The sequence below is a fragment of the Aedes albopictus genome, chromosome 3 (assembly GCF_035046485.1).
Source record: "Aedes albopictus strain Foshan chromosome 3, AalbF5, whole genome shotgun sequence".
Classification (NCBI taxonomy): Eukaryota; Metazoa; Arthropoda; class Insecta; order Diptera; family Culicidae; genus Aedes; species Aedes albopictus.
The window spans coordinates 21,398,790-21,421,826 of NC_085138.1; the positions used below are offsets into that span (position 1 = coordinate 21,398,790).

Consider the following 23,037-nt stretch of genomic DNA (forward strand, 5'->3'; position numbering starts at 1 on the left):
ATAAAAAAAAATGTTCAAAAGAGTTACGAAATCTCACCGAAAGCACCATAGATAAACTGAAAGAGACTGGTTATGCCCAAATGCCCACATTGAATACAAATTTACTTGCACGTCCTGCCGTCTAGACTTTGACAAACGAGCCATCTGTATATCATCGGTAAAGCAGGGCGCAGGAAGTTCTAAAACGACAACAACTGAGAAATTGCCAGAAGTGCTAAGTGCAGAGAGTCATGCCACCGCACCATCAGCGACATCTGTTTAAACAATTTAATCACGCCCCTTTTCAAAAATGTTTTGGAATATTCTTCAACATCTATACCCATTTCAATATTTTTAACGTTGCAAAACACGCTTTCAACATTCATCTTGAAGAAGAGGGAAAACACTTGTCCTCAAATGTAACAGCAAATTAATGAATAAGGTACACCGGGGCAAGTTGAAACGGGTGGGGCAAGATGAAACAGCGGGTTAACATGATGTTTTCTAATGATAATAAATAGTTTGATCGCCGTAACGCATAGTTTTTGATTCAAACAATCATTTAACGAAGGATAAATTACCAAATTGTATTGAAATCTGTTTCAAAACTTCGTGTTTCATCTTGCCCCACCCATTTCAACTTGCCCCGGTGTACCTTAAACGACTAATGCGTGGAGGGCGTGATAAAATCGGAACATTACTGTACATATAATATACATAATACATAATAAAAACAGCTTGTTTTACTCACGCACGGCCATTAACAATAAACTCAGCATCAAACTGCGAAATAATTTACACTAAAAAAAATATTACTAAATGTGATAATTGTGAAATGTTTTAATTGTCATAACTTTTTTGTTTATTAGTTCATCATCACCAAATTTTTATGGTAGATTGTTAATACAATGGACCGTTTTCCCTAAAAAATTACGTTGGTAAAAATATAGGGTTTTAAAATATTTGAGTTTTTGTGACAAAAATGATATTTTTTAAGTTTAAAAAAGATTTTTTTTCACAGTGTATATTTTCTTAGGAATCACTATTTAGTTATCTAACTTTGCTTAACAATAAAATCAGCATCAAACTGCGATTTCTGACCGAAATAATTTACACAGAAAAAAATATTTACCAAATGTGAAAATTGTGAAATGTTTGAAATGTTATTACTTTTTTGTTTATTAGTTTACCATCACCAAATTTTTATGGTAGATTGCTAATATAATGGACCGTCTTCGCTAAAAAAATTACGTTGGTAAAAAGATAGGGTTTTGAGATATTTGAGTTTTTGTGACAAAAATGATATTTTTTAATGTTAAAAAAGATTTTTTTTCACAGTGTATATTTTCTTAGGTATCACCATTTGATTATCTAACTTTGCTGAAAAATTCATAGCAATCGAACGAACCATTTTGGCTGTGCAGATTTTTGAATATTTTTGAACCATTTTCACATACACCCTTTTGAAAAGTTAGTCGTGATTCAAAATTAAAATTTGATATCGAAAAATGGCGATTTAGATGGAACTGAAAAACTGTGCAAAGTTTCAGTTCAATAGAAAATCATGAATTAAAAAATTTGCTTAATTTTGATGCTGTTGCTTGGAATCGCTCACTTACATTTCATATAGTTCCTAAACATATTCTAAGCTACTGTATCGAACTGGTTGCTTTTAAACAGCTTTGACTATCTACCGCTACCCTATCCTATGGTAGACTGACGAGCACGAGTATGTTGATGTGTGGCTGTTGGATATTCCTTTTTCCTAGTCCGATTAAGGCTTCATTATGAATTGCCGTTCGCCGATGTCCAAGTTCCCGGGTGCGTTAGAGCCATGGACTCAGAAGAGGGTTTACTACCAGCTGATCTTGGGGGGAAGAGCAACTAACTAAATCGCCGGGGCGGGGAATCATACCCATGACCATTCGCTTATGAAGTGAATGTGTGACCATTTGCGCCAAGGGCCCGGCTAGTCATTTTTGCTACCTTGCTCCTCTGAAGATAATGTGGCACAGTTCGCTTGATTGTATAAAGTCGTAGGCGTTATATGATAGATTGAAACTGTGCCGTGAAAGTTGGAAAAGAAGGGAAACGTATTTTTCAACACGTTTCTGTTCTAGCGATGCATATTAACATGTGAGTACATAAACATACACATACATGAGTTGTATATGTAAGGGGAAAGGAAAAAGTACATAGAAGGATACAAAGTAGGAGGAAAGGGATAGGCCAAGGATTGAACCCAGGAATTTCTACATACGAATCAGAAACCCGTCATTTGTTGATGGTTTATCATAAGTTATTTTAAAAACTATTGCTTTTTATTCATCTAGTTCCGTTTGTCTCGAGTTTGTCGAAAATCGACGGAGCAGGGGTTTTCAGATCGTGCGTCACGATGCAATTGATTTATCGCAAAGCCTTTCCTAGTACAAAACGACTTATAAAAATGATTCTTTACTATAAACTCATAACCTTTAGTTGAAAAAAAAAACTAAATAGGGTATTGGTTCCCTTATCAAGCATGTGGCTGCCATTTTCATCCTACTAAAAACAAAGGATTGACCGCGTGTTTTGTTTTTAATTTTTGTATTTTTTGTTAGTGCAGGTCAGACTCGATTATCTGGAGTCGGGTTCTGATGCTTCTCAAACATATATCTGAGGAACAGAATGCTCTATGAAGCTGAAATTTTGATTTTTTTTATTTGTGAATTTTAACTTAATGCGAGTCAAATACAAGAGTCCCCGTAACGTGGGTAGATCACCTTAGAATGGTGCGTTGCGGTGTAAGATCTACCAAATCAAATTTTGATCTTGATATTTACCGTATTTTTAAATATTCCATGATCAAAGTTTGATGCTATTTTCCTTGTGTTTTGTAGTATTTGTGTTTCAATGTACTGCTAATTAACATTTTATTTCAGGAGCATTCAGGTAAATGTATCGTACGATATAAATAATATTTTAAAAATATGTAACTGTGGCGAGCGTATCACTAATATGTAGCTTATTTGACGTACGATGTTAATATTATTTTATATTTCAGATTATCAACCGCAGAATCTAGTAATTCAACCAAATGCCAACAAGATGACTAGGAAACCTGGATGAATTGGGCAGACAACTGATTCGAAGCAGTCTAACAATGGTGTGCCTGAACGTTAACCAAGCGTATCCTTTGGAGTTTACCCTTCCACTAACAACACCCAAATTCCCGTGACACCTAGGCCTGAGAGATCGTAGAGTTGTCTACATTTTTCATAGGTGTCCAAAACTAACCATCCTTTCCCATTCCTCAGCAGTCGCAAGGACGTGGCCAGGACAGTGCTCGACCATTGGAGGATTGCGTCAGTCTTGTCTAAGAGTCAGAGATTAGTCCCAAATCTTTGTGCTTTGGTTCGGACGGGAAGGAGGCAACCCTCATAACAGCGGTCTAGGACTGTACCACCTACGAATTTGTGCGACTAGCTTAATGCTAATGCTAATGCTAATGCTAATGCTAATGCGAGTCAAATACAAGACACTGAAAACGACCTTACAGTTGAGGTCGAAATACGTATCTGTCAAAGGATGCAAATTCTTAGTGGAATTCAAAGGAACAGTACTTAACGCGATTTTCTTTTTATTTACAGATATTCCCCTAACAAGCGCAGGTTAATCATCATCAGCTTTAGATTACTTTTGGCAGTAAGATCCTAAATATATCGACACTGATTTTTCATTTGGGCCTAACTGACATTTTCGAGTTCTCTTCATCGATCCTCTCTTTGTGTTATTACAGAATGTGTATTGAGTTTTCCTAAGTTTTTTTGGATGAAATGCGAAGAAGACGACTACATGTTGCTATAGAAACAAAAAGAATAATGATTTTCTTTGTTTTGATCAAGTTATTAGCGAAAGAGAGAGTCGACGAAGAGAAATCGATCAAGTCAATTAGGCCCTTATGAAGAATCACTGTCGATATTGAATCATAACGTGAGGGATTGATTACAACTTTATATTTTTTTCGCATTTCAATCTAATGAATCAAGAAAACCTTCAATGAAAGTAGAACAACGCGGATCATGTACAAATTTCTTGTAATATTTCGGACGAATTAGAATGAATTTCTGCCTGTCACAAAGTAGGTATTGGTTCCTTTATTAAGCATGTGGCTCCCATTTTCATCTTACGAAAAACAAAGGATTGAAGTATTGTTTGTTTTGTTTCTTGTTTTTGTATTTTTTGTTAGAAGTGAGCACGCATGAAAAAAAAAAGAACGGAATCAATCGGTTCCGTAATTGCTTGTTTTCAAATAGGATAAATATGGGAGCGTGAGATTACTAATGGCACACATACCCTATTACGAGAAAAATCTACCATGGATTTCGTCTGGTGTGAACCATGGATTCAAAACAAAACAAAAATTATCAAATACTAGCTGACCCGGCAAACTCTGTCTTGCCAATCTTGTGGTGGTTTGACACCTTATGAGCTAATTTAAGCACCGCACTCTAGATTGGTTTGATTTCGATCATGTTGACTTTCTTCCCAGTTCATAGAAATCAGTACTTTATCAATTTTCTAACTTTTGGAGTTGATTTTCGTAACTTTTTATACATATAAACACAGCCACCATGAATACGAATCGAAACGTGCAAGGGTCATGCTGACCGGTTCGGCCATTCGTGAGTTTTGTTGCCTCAAAGGGGCTGCAAACTCATTTTTATATATATAGATTTTGTTTGATCGACAATTGTAGAGCTCCGCTGAAAATCTCGGAGTATGTATCTCTCCATCATCGCCTAGGAGGGTTGATTATTTAATTAATTGATTAATGTATTATAATGGCTTTTTGCATCCATTGGCGTAGCTAGCTTTTCCTTTTTTTTACTCACTCTCCTAAACAAACACGAGAAAGAGAAGAATGAAAGAGGAGGCACAGGCCCCTTCTTGCATCCCGCTCTTTCTCGTGTTTGTTTAAGAGCGTGAGCAAGAAAAAAGAAATATCTAGCTACGCCAATGCACTAAGGGCCGATTTCTTCACCTCGGCTTAACCGGTAAGCCAGGCTTACCCATACAGTTAAACCTGGCTTAACGCTTAAGCCAGGGTGAAGAAATCGCCCCTAAGGGCCAGAATCGCAATCTAGCGGAACAAAATTAATTACTCCAAAACGAAGCATTTCCGGCACATGGTATCTTCGACAAAGTTGCTTGACATCAGCAGGGGCATCTATTGATAAGAACGTAGTAGTTCGCAACTCGTCCGCATAGGTGGCGCCACCATCTAACTTCTTTGTTTTACGTTCTAGAGACTTGGCATCTTCGGCAAAGTTGTTCATTTTGGCAAAATAAACAACTCTTTCTCAGACGTCAAAATTCCACAGCCTACTGTTTTCGAGTTATTTTAAAAATAAAATACATTCAATGAAAAACCAGTTTTTCAAGCTTATTTTGACATTTTTACTAGAAACCATGTGAGTTTAAATTTTTTCCCAATGCAAATATGTCAAACCAAACACATTTTATGGAAATATATTCAATGTTATCATTAAAAATTTGAAGTTAAAATACAAATTCGAAAAAATAGTGTGAATTTCAGCCTTAATATCTCAAAAAGCGCAAAAAATCGCAACTTCAAATTTTCAGCAAATACGAATCAATACTAGGTGAACATACTGTCAAAAATTTGGAGAGGTATTTTTTGGTGTTTTTGAGATAATAGCTTTTAAGTAACACCATAAATATAAGTAGTGCCAGCGTGTAACTTTTTACTGTTACACATTAGAGAGTTTATGTCTTCGAGAAAGTTGTTCATTTTGACTAACTTAACAACTGTTTCTTAGACGTCAAAATTCCACGGCCTACTGTTTTCGAGTTATTGTGTATTAACTAGATTGTATCGATAAAATTTGTCAATAAAACACATTTTGATGCAATAGTATGAACTATTTTTTTATTGTTTTTGATTTTACGATACATAGTAGGTCATGAAAATGTCAGTTTCGTGGAGCTCCAGTTTCACAATCTCTAGAGATTGATCAACGTCCTTTCCATCCAGGAACAAATCCACGAGCTCTCAGCAAGATATTTCGCGCTCTAAAATTTAAAATGATTGACAAAAAAGGTTAAGCTTAAAACATTTGGGAAATAACATGCAAAAAATTAAAAGTTACCTTGAGCCATGCTGACAATAGTATACTGACATTTTCATGACCTACTATGTATCGTAAGTTCAAAAACAATAAAAAATATTTCATACTATTGCATCAAAATGTGTTTTATTGACAAATTTTATCAATAAAATCTAGTTTATATACAATAATTCGAAAACAGTAGGCCGTGGAATTTTGACGTCTAAGAAACAGTTGTTTAGTTAGTCAAAATGAACAACTTTCTCGAAGACATAAACTCTCTAGTGTGCAACAGTAAAAAGTTACACGCTGGCACTACTTATATTTATAGTGTTACTAAAAAGCTATTATCTCAAAAACACCAAAAAATACCTCTCCAAATTTTTGACAGTATGTTCACCTAGTATTGCTTCGTATTTGCTGAAAATTTGAAGTTGCGATTTTTTTCGCTTTGTGAGATATTAAGGCTTGAAATTCACACTATTTTTTTCGAATTTGTATTTTAATTTCAAATTTTTAATGATAATATTGAATATATTTCCACAGACAAACAGACGTAACACTCTGATAGTTCCCATCGTACATTGATTTAACGGTTTTTTCAAAATTGAATAGGTGACCAACTGCCCACCCGTGGCGCTCACATCGGTTTTGTTCGAGTTTGACATTTGCTCACTACCGCCACCTAGTTGATGGTCGGCCAAACTTAGTCCTTTTAGCATTGGGCGAATATGTTTCCGTGACTATGATTTGAATCGTAAATTGTTCGAAGTGTTACGTCTGTTTGTCTGTGATATTTCCATAGAATGTTGAATGGTTTGACATATTTGCATTGGGAAAAAATTTAAACTCACATGGTTTCTAGTAAAAATGTCAAAATAAGCTTAAAAAACTGGTTTTTCATTGAATGTATTTTATTTTTAAAATAACTCGAAAACAGTAGGCTGTGGAATTTTGACGTCTGAGAGAGTGTTGTTTATTTTGCCAAAATGAACAACTTTGCCGAAGATGCCAAGTCTCTAGGACGTAAAACAAAGAAGTTAGATGGTGGCGCCACCTATGCGGACGATTTGCGAACTACTACGTTCTTAGCAAAAGATGCCCCTGCTGATGTCAAGCAACTTTGTCGAAGACACCATGTGCCGGAAATGCTTCGTTTTGGAGTAATTAATTTTGTTCCGCTAGATTGCGATTCTGGCCCTTAGTGGCAATGTTTGCATCTAATTCAGGATACAAAACGTTGCAATACATGATATAGAAAAAAATTTAAAACTATGTCTTATAAGTATATGTTAAATTTAATAAAAATTTATCATCAATTTAGATTCTTTCAAAAAATTTGAGAGGTCGTCAATTTTACCACAAAAGTTCAGCTTATTGGACGCAGTAGCATAATTTCCCCAATAGGGGTGAAAAAAATCTTGGCCAAATCGTTACAGTAATATCCCGCGTTTGGTTTAGTATCATACAGGCGTATCTACAATGATCTATTTCTCTTTGGATTATTACGGTAAATATTATCAGTGTTCTAGTGATTTCTTGGTGTGTATCGATGCAAGATGACTAGGACTAGCATCTAGAATCATAAAAATAACTGAAAATGATTTGTCCGCCAAGTTATTAACCAAAGAGAAAATCGACGAAGAGAAATCGATCATTGTAGATACGCCCGTATGATACTAAGTGCGAGATTATGGTGTTCCTCACGGATAGTTGTATAAAGTGGATATAATTAATCAAATGTTCAACAGTAATTAGAGTTTGGAAATTTGTTAAAAATATACTCATGAGTTATTGTCGTGTGATCAATTCTTAGTCTACCCAAGATGAATAAGCTTCTTCAGATTTGCTCATAGGTTTGTCAGAAAGCCTGAGAGAAATCTACTAAAAAATTCTCCAGTAATGTGCCAAAGTTCCAAATAAAATCCGACATCAATGTTGTCAGGAAATTGCTACGATACTTTCCAAAAATCTGTAATAGTCTACGAAACAGGGGTCCATATAAAGGCGTGGGTATCCAGCAGGGGTAAGAGGTTCGATTCCCGGTCGGTTCAGAAACTATTCTCAAAAGAAATTTCCTCGACATTCTTGGAATTACAGTATTTTCGTGCCTGCCGCTATGGTAGGGTATTCCAGAAAAAAAAAACAAGTATGGTTTTAACTCTAGGATTCTCTTATAAAAATCATCTTCTTTTTACGGCTTTACGTTATCACTTGACCTTGGAGCTGGGCCTGTCTCTCTTTAATTGGTGTTTTAGCCCTTCCATAACGAGTTAATAATTAAAAGGGTTTCTTTGCCTGGTATTGCATATTGAAAGCACAATGGTACATTATGCTCAGAAAGTCGGGACAATTTTCCCAGACTGAGTGAGAATCGATCCCGCTTCATTCATTTGACTAACTGGAGACCTCCATCAGTGAAATTAAGCTGTAAAGTAAAGCTCCCAAGATTCCAAAGAATCCTAGAAAACCTTCCGGATTTTCAATGATGCCATGGAATTGCAGAATTTATCCTCATAGAAAGCAGGAGTCCAAAAATTGATTGGAATACAAAACATATTCCATGGATGATTCCACGAAATGCCCCCATTTGTAGTTGGTGGACACAAAGGTGAGTGTGTTGTGGATTGACATCTAAGCCGAAAGAGAGATGGATTTGTGAAAAAGGGAGTGTTCATGGTGTGGGCTCGGAGTCAGTCTGACTTCGTATTTCGCAGAATCATTTCCTGTTTTGTGTTTTAGTTGATTAAAGCGCCGGTCTAGCAAATACGAAGTCGTGAGTTCGTATCCCACCCGAACGTGGTTTCTTCCACAAATTCATTTCTTAACTTGCTAATTAACAATATTCTGTGCCTTCTAATAATTACATGTTTTTCAGTATGTTCCATGAAATGCTATGACATTATTAAGAAAATTTAGAGTTTTTGAAACGGTCTTACACGGAATCTTCTGAGACTGAGCCAAATTCTAAAAGAGATTCCAAAATTATAAGAGGTTGTTAAGAATAACTGACAAATCTGAAGAAGTCAGGAAGAAATAATGTAGGTAGTTTCTAGTAATTCAGGCAAGATAAACTTAATATTCCGTTCTCATCTGAAACATCTCACCAATATTTATCAAAAAATGTTGTTGATTAACTTAGTTCTTAAAACTTAGTAACGATTGTTTTAAAAGCCGTAAAACTAATGTGGGAATACCAATGACTTGTTCCATTTTTCAACATCACTGCACAGTCTAGGTGCCACATGGTCGAAAGGGGTTGCAGAAGATTTTCCTCCCATCAGTAATTGCGTCGAGACTTTTCCATCGATTTTTCCTTCAAGGACTACCATCGTCGCTAGCAACCAAAATCGAATCGAACGAAAATTTATCCTACCACATTCCTATCCTTTCGATTTTCAAAAATTGCACAACGGAAATTCCATGCACCACATGTGGGCATCCCGCGGGATGCCGGCAGATTGTGGTGGGACTTGGAAAAACGCTGCCCACGAAATGCAATAAAGATGGCCGGCTTTCAAGGTCCAGACAATTTCACCATCTTATGCCACTGAGATTTTTTTTCGATTTTCCAGTACCCCGGTTACCTGGTACCTCACGAGCCACATTTTCGAGGAGGTTAAACCGGAAAAGACGAAACTGGGTGCAGTGGAAAACTGTCAAGTTGCTTTTGGAGCACTCGCATCACCGATCAAATCGATTTCCCAGCGCTGGCGCTGGCTGATTCATGCCACACATGATGGGGCATTTTAAATTTAGCAAAAGCACATTTTTCACTGTCGAGAGATTCGCATGCATTATCTCTGGTTGGAGGAGCACATTCAGTGTGTGGAAAAAGTGGGGTTAAGACACTTACGAGTAAGCTTTTCCACTAAGCCGGCTAGAGTTCACACTTTTGCTGGGAAAATAAATTTTTTCCGATTCAGTCCTTGCCACAAATGGCTGCCGTTTTTCACACTTCACTCCTTTTCTTGCAATCACACTCTCTGGAGCAATCGCTCTGTACGTCCGTACACGAGCGGAGACGAACCTTGGAATGATAGTGCCGTTGGGCTCCGACCGGTGTTGAAAGCCCTTGTCTCGTCCCGAAGATCGCCCACACGAATGGAACGCCCTGTTCGGATGTACCTAACACTCAACACCGGGTGGACCTCCCCGACACGAACACCACATCACATTTACGTGAAGAAGGGAAATTCTTATCCTACAGGATTTCTGCTATCGCTATCGGAGGAAAGTTTGTGAAAATTTATGGGAAATTCTTCAAAGGCCTTCGCAAATTTCTACCACAATCACTCGTCCAGATCCTTCCGAATGCACCGGAACCACCGCCTACCATATCTCGCGGCAGGATTTTCCAGAAATTTTCACAAATTTTCAGGAGCTCCTCGAAAAACGTTCCACTTACCACGAGCACAAAGAAATGAAAGGCCGAATTTGGCGTGATTTCGCACATGCGCGACAATATTCGCGTCGACCAACAGCAGCGGCGCCGTGACAGATATCGCTGTACCGAACGGCCGCCCCGGTGAACCCGTTCTCGCGAAGACAGACAATCGAATCGGCAAAACGGATGAACCAAACCAGAGAGAGGGGGGTCCTTACCTCGGAACCCGAACTCCACAACCGACCGCTCCAACACCCCATTCGTCATCGTACTGCACGTGGCTGGAAATGTGCGCCCGCCCGGTGAAACGGAGTGCATTCGTCAACCGAACCCAGGCAAAGTTATCGATTTTTGCTCCAGGATTGGGAGCCATCCTACCAACCAACACACACCGGCAACCGACCGGAGTCGTCGAAGTTCATCGAGCTCGCTCTCCTCGGGAGGCATATCGTCCACCGTCACCGCCGGTGGTGGCAGCTGGAATGAAAATGAGGGAAAAACTCGACCCGACACCCGGCAACATATGGTAACGGTGCGGATTCCGCGTTCCTTTTTGTGACAATTCTGCACGAAAAACATATGCGTTGTGGATATTATCAGCATATCTCACGCGTGTGCTAACCGGCACGGCGGTGGGAAAGTCCTCTCCGCCGATCATGCAAGCAGCACATCATAACGTATTGTTGCTTCCTCGCTTACTGCACCGCCAGCCGGCCAGCCAACCGGGCTGATGACTGGTGACGAACAACTAGGTAGCCAACTAGATGATGTGATGAGAATAAAATTTCGGATCGGCTGCTGTGCGGTGGGTGGTGGGTGGTGATGGGTGGACGGTAAAAGGAAGCTCGCGAAAATGTAGGATGAATCTTCTGATGCCTTGTGCGCTCTGATGGCTGACTGACTGACGTCGGTCCGTTCGTTTGGTAGATGGAAAGCGAAAGCGAAACGGGAAATGAATGAATGACGGAAAACGCGAAAACGATATTTTTGCAAAACTGCACTGCACTTCGCCGTACATCGTCCCATACGTCGAGATTGTGCGATGACGGTTGTTAGGTCGAATTGTTTGAAATAGTCGTTTGAATGCGAATTGAGCCTAAGGAAGTATACCTAAGGAAATACAGTCATTGCACAATTATGGGTCACTCTGTCACAATTATTAGTCAGACAGTTCACCATGCAATTCAAATGGAATTGACCCATAATTGTGGGTGACCCATGATTGTGCTATAACTGTACCAATGAACTCAGACTAACGTTGTTAAACTTTTGTTATCATTTTCCTGTTGGTTGGCCCGCCATTTTCGTCGATCATAACCCCAAGTTTCTTCAGAGGAATTGATCGCACGCCCGCCTGTGGTGACCACAGGCCTGCAGTTCAAACTTGCGGTTGTCCACCACCTCTACCACCTCAGTGTTGTGGTGTGCGAGAGTCAGCTCTCTCGTCTTCATAGTACCCGGCCCAAAATGAAACCCTAAGGTACCTGTGCGGTGATGTTGTAGCTTTACTTGCCTTCCTCGGTGCCATAGATAAGCGCCCTATTCTGGAAGCAGTTTTCCAGTGTCCTGCATAGGCTATTCGGGAGTCCTAGGGGGTGTATGGCACTGGCACACTCGATGGCGGCCCAGCTGACGCTGCTGAACGCATTCTTCATGTCCAGCGTGACGACCGCACAGTAGCAGAATCCCTTTTCGTTTCCTTTGGAGCGTTATCTCGGTTATCTCGACCGTTTTGGTTACACTGAAACCTCCATTTAGGTAGGCTCCATTACGGTAAAATCTATTTTGGTCCCTCCATTTAGGTAACGTTACCTAAATGGAATTTGATTATGTTCAGAGCAGTTGGAGTACTAGCAGAATTAAGAGTTAAGTGACGTTTCCGACCGACTGGATGCAAGGCTTCTTAGTGAACGTACCCAAGAAGGGTGATCTGACCATATGCGGTAATTGGCGGAGCATCATGTTACTGTGTATCGTTCTCAAAGTCCTCTGCAAAGTGATCCTTAACCCTTATGTGGCCGACGGGTACCCGGGTACCCACCGCCCATTTGAAAAGCACGGTGTAGAAAAAGGCAAAAAAATTGTCGGACACATAACGGTTAACCGGAAGAGAAGATTGACGCAACTTTGCGAAGGCAGCAAGCAGGATTCCGTGCTGGACGATGCTGTGTGGATCATATTGTCACGCTTTGTATCATCCTGGAGCAAATCAATGAATTCCAAGAGTCTCTCTACCAGTCTAACTGGTGTTCATTGATTACGAAAAAGCTTTCGACCGTCTCAATCACGGGAACATGTAGGAAGCCCTCAGGCGCAAGGGTCTCTCTGAAAAAATCATCGGCCTCATTGAAGCACAGGACAGGGCATTTTCGTGCAGAGTACTGCACAACGGTGTTTTGTCCGATCCCGTCCGGGTTGTTGCTGGAGTGAGGCAAGGATCTACACTATCACCGCTACTGATCCTCATCGTAATGGACGAGATCCTGGTAGGTGCGATTGACCGTGAACGAAATCGTGGATTGCTGTGGCAGCCCAATACCATGGAGCACCTAAATGACTTCGAATTGGCTGATGACGTTGCTCTCCTAGCTCAACGGCGCTCTGATAAGCAGAGCAAGCTCGATGATCTTGCCAATCGCTCCTCAGCGGCAGATCTTACCATCAACGTCAACAATACCAAATCGTTGGATGTAAACACGGTCAACCCTTCCAGCTTTACGGTAGCTGGGCAATCAGTGGAGAATGTTGAAAGCTTCCAATACCTTGGTAGCCAAATGGCGGCCGATGGCGGCACCAAGATCGACATAGGTGCACGGATCAAGAAGGCGAGGGTTGCTTTTGCGAGTTTAACCCTCTAATGGATACCTGGGGTCCATTGGACCCCAGAGCCCCTTTGAAGTGATCGCAAAACAGTTTGGATTGACATATCGGCCCCATTTTTACAGTACTTTCAAACTACCGCGATGAGTTGTTTGTGCAAAAATATGTTTCATGGCGTACTATAGATTATTTTGGATTTCAAAGTTGAACCGGGCGATTTTGTATCTGGGGTCCATTGGACCCCACGACACGAATGATTGTATCTTTTCAATGTGACTTCTTAGAACGCTTTTTTCAGAAATTCATCCCGGGATTTATCCAGGACTTTCTCCAAGTCAGTGCTGAAAATTTCATTTCGTCATAAATTCAATGAAGCACAGCTCATTTTAGAAGCTGAACCTGGGAATATAGTATATAGAAAGCTTGTGCGGCTAGACCAGTTCTGCAAGAAAGTCACGGAAAATCCGCTAATTTTTGAATACTTATGGTAAATGTCACGGACTACCTTTGAAAAATGCCAAATGATATTCATCGTGAAAATCATTGGCATTTTTCGAAGGTAGTCCGTGACATTTACCTTAAATTTTAGAAAAATATAGTATTTTCCGTGACTTTCTTGCAGAACTGGTCTAGCCGAAAAAGTTTTTCATACACCATAAGGTACACCGGGGCAAGTTGAAACGGGTGGGCAAGATGAAACGCGAAGTTTTGAAATAGATTTCAATAAAATTTAAAAAAAAAATCTTTCGCCAAAAGATTGTTTGAGTCAAAAACTATGTGTTATGGCATTCGAGCTGTTCTCCATCATTGGATAACATCATGTAAACCCGCTGTTTCAACTTGCCCCGGTGTACCTTATTCTCCGTTTCAGGACCTAAAATGAGCTGTAGGTGATTGAATTTAGATATGACGAAATAAATTTTTCAGCACTGCTTCAAGTATTCCTCTTGGGATTCCTCCAGAAATTCATCCCAGGATTCCTTCTGAATTTCCTCCTGAGATTCCTCCAGGAATGTCTCCCGGGATTCCTCCGGATATTCCTTCCGGGATTTATTTAGGAATTGGTCTCAGTATTGCTCCTGGGACTCCTTCCGAAGTTCTTCCAGGAACCTCCCGCGATTCTTACAAGAATTCCTCCTCAGATTCCTTTAGGTATTCCTCCTGGAATTCCTTTTGGAATCCCTCATAGGATTCCCCTCGGAATTCCTCGTGGGATTCATCTAGGAATTTGTCCTGGGATTCCCCCAGAAATTCTTCCTGAGATTGCTGTAGCAATTCTTCCAGGTATTCATCTAAAAGTTTCTCTTGGGATGCCTCTAGAAATTCCTCCTGTGATTCCTCTAGAAATTACTCCTGGCATTCCCTCAGGAATTTTTACAGGAACTCCTTCTGGATTTCTCTAGAAATTTATCCCGGATTTACTCCAGGAATTTATTCCGGATTCCTCCGGGAATTCCTCCCGGGATTTCTCAAAGAATTTCTTCCGGGATTCTTCCAGGAATTCCTCCAAAATAACTGTGCATTCCAATTACATTACTGAACTATGTATCCGCAAGTATGTATGTATGTCGATTCTGTAGTATATTTTTAAAACCCATGTCCTGCCAAAAACTTTGCCGTAGACACCATCTCTATAAATAATAAGTACAACAGATATAAAATGTAAAAAAAATGCTCATTAGCGCCACCTTATGGCAAATTTCCGAATCAAATAGGTTTCTGACCTACCGAAAAACTATCTTTCTAAGTAATCAGAATCCTGAGATATAACATTCTATGCTCACTGCGCCGCCTAGTGGTGGAATATCAAATCAATCGGTCCATCATCCGTAAGTCCTTCACCAATCAAACAACTTTGCCGAAGACACCAGCTCTATAAATAATCATTATGTCTATTTGTCTGCAATGTCTCTTCGGGTTCATTCAAATAATATGTCACGCAAAATTTGATAATTTTAGAACTCCACGTAAAAACTTTTGTATGGTAAATTTTAAATGTTTGTATAAGGCGTAACACAGCTTTAAACTTCCTCGCTACCTCTAGCGTTACGTAATATTTGAACGAACCCTTTTGAGCTGTCGCAGACATATGTCACTCTGAGTACACGGTAAAAAATCTGCACTGTGATATAAACTGATTGGCACTTGAATTCGCACTACTGTTCAATCAGTTTGTTATCAATTACATATCATTTGACAAAGAACATCTAATGCCTCTTCAATTTTAATGTATCTTCACATCAATTCGTCGTTGACAATGTTTTGATTTCAAAACTAAAATTAAAAAAAAACTGTACAGCCGCACCCAGATTCGATACCACGACCTTTAGAGTCACGATCAACTATTTTACCACAACACTGCTTCACATCTGTTAGAGAGGTGCGAATCGAAGCGAAGCACTTTCTACCGCCTGTCATCTATATTTACTTTCATGCCCAAAACAGTCATTACCAAATCAACAACTTTTCACTTTGGATCGTATTGCTTTTAACAGTAGTGCAAATCGAAGGGATTTTCTGTTGATTTCTCTGGTGGGTTTGTTTTGGTCCTCAAATCAACACTGACAGCATTGCGATCTCAAAGGAAAAGCACTTCTGATCATGTTGATTACGACATTGAATAGTTAAGGGATTTTCCCTTACATCTAGCGTGCAGAATTTATACCGTGTAGATATATATGTCACCCATTTATAGAAGTGCGATTTATTATTTTGTTATGTGCGTCTTGTCTGCTTATTTTGGTACCGTGAGGTGCTCATATTTCGTGCACCTATGAATTCTCGAAGTTTGATAAACGACTGAAATTTTACCATAAAGTATATTAGATTAATTTCTCCAATAATATTTAGTGCTGTCACTGTAGCTCCCAAGAAAAATATAAATTAGGCAACTTCACATTATACAAGATAGTTACAGCATTAGTTTTGATTTGTTTGAAAGTGCCAAATTTCGTGCACGGGTTCCAAATTTCGTTCAAAATAGGTCCTAATTTCGCTCACTCTTAAAGACGTAGAATTCGCCTAAATGTGTTAATTTTCAAAACATAGCATTCTCGTATAATACCCAAGAAATCATAACGTTAGATGAAATCGATGTCTATGACTAAATATGACTATGAGTGAATATTTGCTGTTCCCAAGTTTGGGCCGGATGTTTACATTAAGAAATCTTTCTGTAGTTTTAATGGCACATAACAGAAAGGTAAAAAGCTACAATTAAAAAAATGAATTGATTCACACAGGGGACCCGCAAGCGGCAAGGTAGGCCTACTGCTCATCTTTTGCGAGTGTGTAAGTGTGACTGGCAACGCGAGCAGAAGCCTGGCAAGCCTGGTCGAATCCTGTTTGGAAATCGGTTTATTTGACGATGGGGATGGCCCGCGAGATCGCATTGTGTTGTTTGGGAAGGTCCGCTCGATGCATGGTAGGTAGGCGTAGTTTGTTCGAGTTTGACGTGCCTGCACCCTCCCTAGATTCACATTACTGACCATCAGTAAAGTTTGTGAACATTTGATTCAAATAGCAAACAATATATTGTGTAATTAAGATGTCAATAAAAGAGCAAAACAAACGTCAAAAACAATAACCCTTAATAGGCACATTCCTCGGGAGGTTAGTTCTAGCACAGACAAACAAACGTAACACTCTGACGATTCCCATCGTACATCAATATAACGGTCCATTTAAAAATTCGATATTTGGCCAACTGGCCATCCGTGGCGCTCGCATCGTTTTTGTTCGAGTTTGACGTTTGCCCACTACCGCCATCTAGATGATGGTCGGCCAAACTCAGTCCTTTTAGCATTGGGCAAACATGTTGCCGTGACTATGATGTAAATTGAAAAATGTTCGAAGTGTTACGTCTGTTTGTCTGTGGTTCTAGTAAAGTGTCGTCTTACAAATTTCTTCTGGCAATAATGCTTACGGCAATAATTTGCTTGAATGAAACTAGCGGCTGTACGCTACTATTCCTAATGTTTGGGGAAATAAAATCATCCCGAGCTTACTTAGTATTTCCACATTCATAAATTTGTTAATTTTTTTCACTTTCTACGTAGTTTATGAGCAGTCCCAAGCTAATTTTAAACCAATTAAAATAGTTTTTAGAACTAGGGTAGAAGCTTCAGTTTTGGTCAGTCCGGAGTTTTGGCCATAGTGCGGTATTGAGCCTGTTGCGATCCAAACCGGCGTAAATTTAATTTTTACTAGTAGATCCTAATACAATATGATGATTACAGCTGTGAAAACCACATATTTTGATTAAAAACTGGAAGAAAAAAATATATTTCCTTAAAAAATCTGCTCCCATATATCTATTTTGGCCAGGGTGCTTCTAATTTGGCCACTCCCATAAGAAATACACGTGATTGGCCAAAATAGAAACCAAACTTAAGAATATGGCCAAAACTGCGGCAGAGCTTCTATTTTGGCCAGTGCCACTTTTAATAGAAAAATCAAGTATTGGCTTGATTTCTGCATTTTTCCTTCAAAATATAGATTGAAACCTTTTATTTGACGCATTGGTTGTTTTCATAGGATTATTGGTTATTTTTATAAAAATGATTTCCCTTAGACTGGCCAAAACCGGTGCCCGCACCCTATTATTAATAACCGAATCATGCGATGGCTACAAGTACACATGAACCTCAAAAACAAGGTTATAAATAAGAGTGTACGGAATTAGGGACCTATACAAATTGTGGGTTCCTAATTTCGCCAACAACATAAATGTTGAAACAAAATAAGAAAATAACATTTTTAAGTATTTTTATTGCGTATTATAATAAAACATATTGAATTGTAATAATCAAACATCGAAAAATTTGTTCACTACCGTGAGTGTTGAATTTCTCGTATCTCTGAATATGGCATCTGCTATTTGCATATGTTTGCAATTTATTTTTCAATCTTTGACACAAATCAAATTTTTTATTTTTTTTTGTGAATTTTATTGAGATCAAATGCAGTTTTAAAGTTATAGCAAATTTTGTATGATTCCGCTGTTAATTAAATAATAATGCTCTCAGATGTCAGAAGTTAACGAAATTTAGGCCCGCACGAAACTAGGGCACCCCACGGTACGTTACATCCTATTGATTAGGGGCGTTTTTGAATGCTCTCTAGCGCCAACTATAGGAAACTTGTCAAACTAAATTGCTCGTCACTAGATACGCCTTGACTTACCTAACACCTTTGCCGAACACATCAACCTTTTAAAAAGTAAGGATCACGAGATACGCGAGAATATATCTTGGAGTCCAATGGACCCCAGGGTCCCGAAACGGACCTTTTCTTAAGGTATCCTCTTGAGGGTTAAGAAATGTATGTAAAAACAACCAGATCAGCCGACGCACCAAAATCCAAATTTTTAACTCGAACGTGAAATCTGTGCTGCTATACGCCAGTGAAACCTGGTGTGTATCAGTGGAGAAGACGCAACGGCTGCAGGTCTTCATCAATAGATGCCTGAAAGTCTCTTTAATAAAGACAAATCAATCAATCAATCAATAGATGCCTGCGGTATAGAGTAAAGTGGGGGCAAGAGTTTCTTTTGAAGTTTTTGAGCCCAATTCAAATGATTTCTTTTGGGTGTCAAGGTTTTTTTTTTATGTCTTTATTAGAGAGACTTTCAGCCCTTGGCTGGTTCGTCTCTGAGGTATCAAGGTTGTTCGAAGCCTTTTTGAAAAAGAGTCTTTCTCTCTAATAATTTTGAAAATTGATCAATATTCTGAAAAATATGACAAAATGTTAATTTTTGATAAAAAAAAAAAATTGTAATATGCAATGGTCCTTCCAACTTATGGAATGGAATTATAATAAAATCGAATTCGATATTTTATTTTGGGGGATCACTAGGTATATTTTGAAGATACTTTGGATTTTTGAAAAATATTGAATTTTCAACTAGGGCTGAACTTTTGCCTCACCTTACTCTATAATTCGTGCATGGTGGCCTCACAATTGGATCTCCAACGTGGAGTTCCATCGTCGATGTCATCAAAGTCATCAAAAGCCGATAGCGACAAAAATTCGGGAGCGAAAGTGGAGGTGGGTCGGCCACACTCTACTCAAGGGCGGAAACGAAATCTGCAAACAAGCGTTAGACTGGAACCCAGCAGGACATCGCAGCAGCGGCAGACCCAGAGGCTCACGGCGGCGCAGCCTCAACAACGAAATCAAGCAAGTCGACAAAAATTTGACCTGGCCACAGGTCAAGGCGATGGCTGACAATCGCCCAGGATGGAAATCTTTCAATTCGGCCCTCTGCACCACCGTGGGTGCCCAGGACTGAAAGTAAAGTGAGCGATTCCAAGCAACAGCATCAAAATTAAGGAAATTTTTTAATTCATAATTTTCTATTGAACTGAAACTTTGCACAGTTTTTCAGATCCATCTAAATCGCCATTTTTCGATATCAAATTTTTATTTTGAATCACGACTAACTTTTCAAAAGGGTGTATGTGAAAATGGTTCAACAATATTCAAAAATCTGCACAGCCAAAATGGTTCGTTCGATTGCTATGAATTTTTCCGCAAAGTTAGATAACTAAATGGTGATTCGTAAGAAAATATACACTGTGAAAAAAAATCTTTTTTAACAAGAAAAAATATAATTTTTGCCACAAAAACTCAAATATCTCAAAACCCTATCTTTTTACCAACGTAATTTTTTTAGGGAAGACATTCCATTGTATTAGCAATCTACCATAAAAATTTGGTGATGGTAAACTAATAAACAAAAAAGTTATAACATATCAAACATTTCACAATTTTCACATCTGGTAATTTTTTTTTTCTGTGTAAATTATTTTGGCCAGAAATCGCAGTTTGATGCTAATTTTATTACTCAGCAAAGTTAGATAACTAAATGGTGATTCCTAAGAAAATATACACTGTAAAAAAATCTTTTTTAACATTAAAAAATATAATTTTTGTCACAAAAACTCAAATATCTCAAAACCCTTTCCTTTTACCAACGTTATTTTTTAGGGAAAACGGTCCATTGTATTAGCAATCTACCATAAAAATTTGGTGATGATAAACTAATAAATAAAAAAGTTATGACGATTCAAACAATTCACAATTTTCACATTTAGTAATATTTTTTTTCAGTGTAAATTATTTCGGCCGGAAATCGCAATTGGATGTTGATTTTATTGTTAATGGCCTTGCGTGAGTAACACAAGCTGTTTTTATTATGTATTATGTATATTATATGTACAGTAATGTTCCGATTTTATCACGCCCTCCGCGCATTAGTCGTTTATTCATTAATTTGCTGTTACATTTGAGGACAAGTGTTTTCCCTCTTCTTCAAGATGAATGTTGAAAGCGTGTTTTGCAACGTCAAAAATATTGAAATGGGTATAGATGTTGAAGAATATTTCAAAGCATTTTTGAAAAGGGGCGTAATTAAATTGTTTAAACAGATGTCGCTGATGGTACGGTGGCATGACTCTCTGCACTTAGCCCTTCTGGCAATTTCTCAGTTGTTGTCGTTTTCGAACTTCCTGCGCCCTGCTTTACCGATGATATACAGATGGCTCGTTTGACAAAGTCTAGACGGCAGGACGTGCAAATCCGTAAATTTGTATTCAATGTGGACATTTGGGCATAACCAGTCTCTTCCAGTTTATCTATGGTGCTTTCGGTGAGATTTCGTAATTCTTTTGAACATTTTTTTTTCGTCAAACGGTCTACAAGAGAGCGTTGAGTTGAAGACCTTTGAGAAAGCGACTGTTCATGTTGTTCGTTAGATTATAATAAACAAAATCACTTATTTGTTTTAACAGACTATTTCGGTGTTGTTTGCTTGGCTGAAGAAAGAATTTACTGTACAATTTTTAATATTCTACCTCTCATGCATTTGTTGTTGTTGAAGTAACTCGCATTCTTTCGATCATAAAGTCTGTTCTCTAGGAGGTAAATTTTTTTTTGCTGATAAACTAGACGTATACGCATATATAAAATTTTTATTATACAGCTTTTGCCTTAAAAATAAGTTTAATTCAATTTTTCTTATAACAGCTTTTCTTACAACAGCTTTTCAACACTATCAAGGATTTTATCACCAGTCACGTACAATAAAAAGTATGACACTCTCAATATTTTTGATCACAACACTGGACCGCGTCTAAGTTTCAAATAGATACTATAGTAATTATGAATAATCAAACAAAAATATCATGAAAACAACTTGTTTAATTCAGGCGGTAGCTTTTACAATAAAATCAGCATCAAAATATAATTCTCGAAATAATTTACACAGGAAAAAAAATTTTTTTGTTACTAAATGTAAAAATTGTGAAATGTTTGAAATGTCATAACTTTTTTGTTTATCAGTTTACCATCACCAAAATTTTATGGTAGATAGCTGATATAATGGGCCATTTCCCCTAAAAAATTGACGTTGGTAAAAAGATAGGGTTTTGAGATATTTGAGTTTTTGTGACAAAGATCATATTTTTTTAAAGTAAAAAAATAATTTTTTTACAGTGTATATTTTCTAAGGAATCATCATTTAGTTATCTAACTTTGCTGAAAAATTCACAACAATCGAACAATCCGTTTTTGCTGTACAGCTTTTAGAATACTTATGAACTATTTTCGCATACACCCTTTTGAAAAGTTAGTCGTGAATGAATATGAAGTTTTAAGGTGAAACGGGACGCCGTGTTATTTTTCCTATCTTGCCTCTCTTTCTAACAATTTGCCTCGCGATTTTGAAGATGGTAATCTCGAGTTCTATTGCACTGAAGATGATGAAAAACAATCAGCATGTGCAGTGCAAGTGAGCATACACAATGATAGGTTTTTGTTGCAAAATATGAAGTAGAATCTGAGATTACCATCTTAGTAGCAACAGAGCAATGGCGGATATTTACCCGACCGTCCCGTCCGCCCTTAATATCGAAAAATGGCGATTTAGATGAAATTGAAAAACTGTGCAAAGTTTCATATATTTTTGAAATGGTCGCTCAGGATCGACTGACATGACTCCGTGGAATTCCTCAAGTGAGTAGTAGCTCCTGTTGCGGTTGAGCGCCCGCGTGAGATCCGCGCCAGTCATCAATCTGCGCTTTTTCGGCCGGTGCCGCCTCGTGCTCCTCCCGTTGAACCTGAACCTCCTGCCGCCTGCTCACTGGTGGGTACACCAGCTCCTCGTAGTGGCGATCTCGCCAGTCCTCCTCGCACGAACAGGTTCAACGCCGTTCTCTTTGCCATACCAATCTCGATCACGTTGATGTTGTTCATTGAATTAGTAGTCGCCATTTCTGTAGGGTCCCCTTTGAGCCGCTATCCCTCACTGCAAATGAAGTAGCCACCAGTGATCCTTATGGTTATCTATGCAAGCAGGGAGGCCACCCGAGGGTTGGCCCAGGCTCTTATGGGGATTGAGCTCAGAGCCGGATTAGCGTTAATCAGGAATGTTCATTTGATCCTACTTCCACCTAGTAAGTTGCCTAAGCTGGGCACAGGTCAGAAACGGACTTTAAGGCACGCCACGGTTTTATGGGACGGAAGACAGCGAGCACTTCGCATCCCCCGGTGCTCGGTCACCACCCAGTGACAAAGGTAAGTCCACACTGGTGTGTGGATATCGTTCGCTTAGAAAAGAATCCTAGGCTCCCACCTGACTCGCACAAGGGGGGGGGGGGGGAGGGTACGTACCATTTACCTTAAATATTCGAAAAAGAGCGGTTTTTCGTGATTTTTTTTTTTAGATTTTAGTCTGGCCGC

General features: G+C 38.8%; 1 protein-coding gene across 1 annotated transcript in view; it reads right to left on the reverse strand.

Moving 5' to 3' along the window:
- Positions 1–10,113, reverse strand: part of LOC109418321 (elongation factor 1-alpha) — a 55,193-nt gene extending 45,080 nt beyond the window's left edge. Inside the window, 1 exon segment of the mRNA XM_019692496.3 lies at positions 9,946–10,113. The gene's annotated coding sequence lies outside the window, so the exon portion shown is untranslated.
- Positions 10,114–23,037: the final 12,924 nt, after the last annotated feature.